The following is a 5032-nucleotide window of genomic DNA, read 5'->3' as shown; positions in this document are numbered from 1 at the left end:
CATTGGCTTATGACTATACAAATCATTTGAGGCCAAGTTTAGGGTGCAGTGTTTCTGACTTCAGTGTCATGACCCTATCGGCCTTAAACAACCTACAGATCTCTCCTACAGCAATAAGCCTATTAATGATTATCTTTCAATGACTTCAAACACCCATCCCATGCTTCCCTCTAGCTCTAACCACACAGAAGATTGCCAAGAAGGATAGGCAAGTACTACAGGTAAACTCAAAGAGATTAGAGGTATTTATGGTTCCCTATCTTTTGGGGAGTTCACATCTTGTTTCTGAAATCCCTGCCTTTGGTAACTCCTGTTAAAGCCAGTTGTAATGTACTTGTAAGATCAATTGCTCAGAAGAGCGTCTGTTCTGAATTAGAAAATTGTTGCTGCTAAGGAGACCCTGGGGGATGGGAGGAAGGGGAGGCATGTTGCACATGGGTTCAGCTTGGCAGGCCCCTATGCTGATAATGAATGGGGAAACGTGGCCAGTAAGGCCCACAGAAAGAAAAACATTTAAGCCCCTTGATGAAAGGCCAGATGAGAAGGCAAGTGTTATAATTCAACTGAAAATAAAAGCCAGCGGCAGGTTATCCTTTCTCCCAGGCAGACAGTTTATGGGACTGCTTTCCTGCAGTTACAGTGGCGGTGATGAATTAGCTGGGAAGGTGAAGCAGCTGAGCTGATCTGCCCCTTCCTCCTCTACCCCTAAACCCCTCAGGCTACAAGGTTTCAGGGCAGCTTTAATTACTCTTAGCCTACACTCTCCCACAGACCCAAAGACTAGTCCCAAGAGTTGCTGGGCCTGGAGAGCATCCTCCCAAACCATTTCCTGAAATCCAAGCCTAAAAGACTACAGTTGGCCTTCAGGTGCTTACCAGCAGCTTCCCATTCATTACCCTGCTAGGAGGGATTGCTTGAATGAGGAGAGTGTCTGGCCTAGGAGAAAGCCTTTGTTGTTAAAGAGAGGTTCATTCAAGGTATGGCTGGAGTTAGATGTTCATTTCAAGAGGCCTTGGCAAGCCTTCCTGAAGGATAAAAGGTCAAGAATTGATAGGGAGAAGATAGGGATGGAGGTGGGTCCTCTGTCCTAGTCACTTTCTGCCTCCACCCTTTGAGCAGAAGAACTTTGCTTTCTGCTCTTTACAATTTTGAGTTACCACACCTTTCAATGATATGTTATTTATATTAGGCACTCTTTCTGTCCCTCAAAACCTTCTAAAAGCAATATATCATTCTCTAATTTTGGAATTCCAGGGCTCTTGAGGAAATATTTTTGGATAAGGGGACCATCCTAGAATCTCTCATTCTCTCTGTATGGTAGCTATCATGCTTCTGGTCCAAAGGCTGGCCACAACCTCTAAACTAGGAGAAAATAGAGATAGTCAGAACAACAGACAACAGTTAATCTTTTTTTGTTACTTAGTTTCCCCCTCTGAGGACCTTGTGTTCAATACTTGATATAGCAAATCTGGGAAATACCAGGTCCAGTGTCTTTCCTTGACCCCAGATCTGGCTGTGGTTCTGGCACCATCAGCCAGACAATGTGCAAGTTGTTGTTCCAACACTGGCCATGGAGCTCCTGAGTTGTGTAAAGTCTCTCACTCAGTGCCCATCATGACTAGCTCCTGGCCACAGAAGAAAACTGGCTCCTAGAGGATCCCTGGTCCACTAATCTCTATAGGCTCCAGTCTACTAGTTCAGTTACTACAAAAGTTAAACCCCACCAGATGACTTGATAGGAAATCACTAAGAAAAAGATCCCCTGTAAAAATGGACATCAAGTTCAGTTAGCACAACATAGTACATAAAGACATTGTTCTACATCCTACTTTGGTGAGTGGTGACTAGTTTCTTAAAAACTTGCAAGCAGCCATCTAAGGTGCAGCTATTGGTCTCCTTTCATCCTCAGCAAAGAACTGTGAAGAAAATCAAAGATGCATGGAAACAATTAATCCAAGGGACTAGTGGACCATGGAAACCTCAGTCTATATAACCCTGAGACCTGAAGAACTACATGGTCCCCAGCTACCAATGCCAGGCACTGGGAAAAGGATCCAAATTGGAGAACCTGGATTGAGTGGGAAATAAATGTGGAACAAAATTTTAAAACATGAAGGGAAAAAAAAAAAAAAAACAGGAGTGCTAGTCAGATAGAGACTGATGACACTCCAGAGACTATGGCCCCTGGTCACCCTTCAGGCCTGGAGTTGAATTTACTGCTGTTGCTTAACTCTCAGTCAAAAAATAAATAGGTCTACAGGCTGCACAATTTCACAAGAGAGAACAATCAACCATGGGAGAACAGAAGGGCAGCATTTGCACAGGGAAAAAGCTCAGAGAGCAGGCATGCATAGGAAAGAAGGACACAGGGAAAAGGTAACTAGTGGGAGGAAGTGAGAAAACAGCTGTTAAATTGTGGAAATTGTAATCAATGTCATCAAACCAAGTGTGAATGAACTGTTGAATATAAAACAAATCTGCTCTGTAAAATTCCATGTAACTCACAATAAAAAGACTTAAAAAAAAAAAAAAACTTGATATAGTAAGTAGCACAACAGGAAGAATGAGAGGAACTTGAAGGCTCAAGTCCCTGGGATGATTTCACATGAAGATGGTGCATGCTACAGATGGTGAACTTTTGTCAGGAGAAAATAATTCCCCAACAAGAACCCTTCCCTCTTTTAGACCCAGTCACATTTACTTTGCATGAGATCTCTTCCACGATATTCCATGAAAACTTAACATTTTCTATGGTATCAATTTTATAAAACCTAGAGTAAGAAATCTGATCCTCACAATTATAACTGTCACATATTCTGAGTCTTGCTATTGAAGCAACATAAGGATACAATAAAATGTTATGGGCTTTAGAATAGAACAAATTTGAGCTTAAATTATACCATTTATATTATCTATACCATTTTTCAGCTGTAAAATATAGATGATCCCTGGCAAACTAACTGTAGGGATTAAATAAAATATGGAAACTACCTCACAATCAGAATATATTAGTGTTCTTTTTCTACTGATGCAAATATGAGTTAAATCAGAAAGAAAGTTGACATTTTTTCCTTCTTCTAATTTCTTACAGCTTAATTCCCAGGAAGCAAGAAAATAACAATGGTTGTGTTTCTTCTAATTACAATAGCAATATTGTCATGTGCATAACATATAATGCTTTCCAAAGAACATTCATTTTCATATCCCCTTCATATTTGGTCTTCAGAGCCTTCCTGTAATGAACACTCCAATCCTGGATCAATAGAAAGATAACTAGAATTTTAATAGGGAAAAAAAAAAAAGAAAAAAATAGAAAAGAAACATAAATTTGGCATAATGTCTGGGGTCTTCTGAGCTCTCTTCCTGCACCTCACCAACTTTTACGCCAGCCTGTCTTCTCTGTCTGCATTCCACCCACTGCCAAAAGCTCCACTTTTCTCCCAAGAGGGGGCTCAGCCTGATGGACAAGGAGAACATACTCTTGTCCCTTCGCAGTACCTGCATCCTGGCCAGCAAGATCACAAGGAAGATCTTCCAGGAGCAGGAGAAAACTAAAGTATCTGCCTCCAACACTGAGGATGAACTACTGCTGAGAGAAAATTCCTGCAACTTTCTCATCTTTCCTACTGAATACAATGACATTCGGCAGAAGTGTAAGAAAGGAGAAGCTTCCTTTTGGACAGCTGAGAAGATGGATCTTTCCAAGGACATTCAACACAGGAAAGCCCTGAAGCCTCAAGAGAGATGTTTTATATCGTATGTTCTGGATTTCTTTGCAGCAAGTGCTGGCATGTTGTTAGGTGCCGTCGAGTCATCTCTGACTCATAGCAACCCTATGCACCGCAGAATGAAACACCGCCCGGTCCTGAGCCAGCATCATTATTCTTGCTATATTTGAGCCCATCGCTACAGCCACTGTGTCAATCCATCTCCTTGAAAGCCTTCCCCTTTTTCATAGACCCTCCACCTTACCAAGCATGACATCTTTCTCCAGGGAGTGGTCCCTTCTGATAACATGACCAAAGTAGGTGAGATGAAGTCTGGCCATTCTCACCTTCAAGGAGCATTCTGGCTGCATTTCCTCCAGGACAGATTTGTTAGTTCTTTTAGCAGTCCATAGTACTCTCAGCATTCTTCACCAGCACCACATCTCAGAAGCATCAATTCTTCTTCCATCTTCCTTATTCCTTGTCCAGCTCTCACATGCATACAAGGTGATTGAAAGTAGCATGGCTTGTGTCACCTTAGTCCTCAAGGAGACATCTTTGCTGCTCAGCACTTGAAAGATGTCCTTTGCAGCCAATTTGCCCAATGTTGTATGTCATCTGATGTCCTGACTGCTGCTTCCATTGGCGTCGATTGTAGAACCAAGCAAAGTGAAGTCTTTGACAATTTAAGTATTTTGATCTTTTCACCATTTATCATGGTGCTGCTTATAGGTCAAGTTGTGAGGATTTTTGTTTTCTTTATATTGACATGTAATCCATACTGCAAACTGTATTCTTCAATCTTCATCAGTAAGTGCTTCAAGTCATCCTCTCTTTCAACAAGCAAAGTTGTGTCATCTGTGTATTGCAGGATGTTAAAGATTTTTTCTCCAATCTTGATGCTACATTCTTCTTCATATAGTCCAGCTTCTTGGATTATTTTGTCAGCATATAGATTTAATAAGTATGATGAAATGGTACAACCCTGATACACTCCCTTCTTGATTTTAAACCATGCAGTGTTCCCTTTGTTTAAATGACAGCCTCCTGGTCTATGTACAAGTTCCTCATGTGTACAATTAAGTGTTCTGGCATTCCTATTCTTCTCAATGTTACCCATAATTTGTTATGATCCATACAATCCAATGCTTTTGCATAGTCAATAAAACACAAGTAAACATCTTTCTGGTATTCTTTGCTTTAGCCAAGATCCATGTGACATCAGCAATGACATCCCTCGTTCCACACCCTCTTCTGAATTCAGCTTTCACCTCTGGAAATTCTCTGTCAATATACTGCTGCAACCATTTTCAGAATAATATTCA

General features: G+C 41.1%; 1 pseudogene; it reads left to right on the top strand.

The window, feature by feature from the left end:
• The first annotated feature begins 425 nt into the window (after nt 1-425).
• The window catches only part of LOC103204990, a 7809-nt pseudogene continuing 3202 nt past the window's right edge, over nt 426-5032 (top strand).

The sequence above is a fragment of the Orycteropus afer genome, unplaced genomic scaffold (genome assembly GCF_000298275.1).
Source record: "Orycteropus afer afer isolate SDZICR_OR568_19922 unplaced genomic scaffold, OryAfe1.0 scaffold00010, whole genome shotgun sequence".
NCBI classification, from domain to species: Eukaryota; Metazoa; Chordata; class Mammalia; order Tubulidentata; family Orycteropodidae; genus Orycteropus; species Orycteropus afer.
Note: the sequence above shows the minus strand (reverse complement) of the source record. Positions and strands in the feature narration are given on the sequence as shown.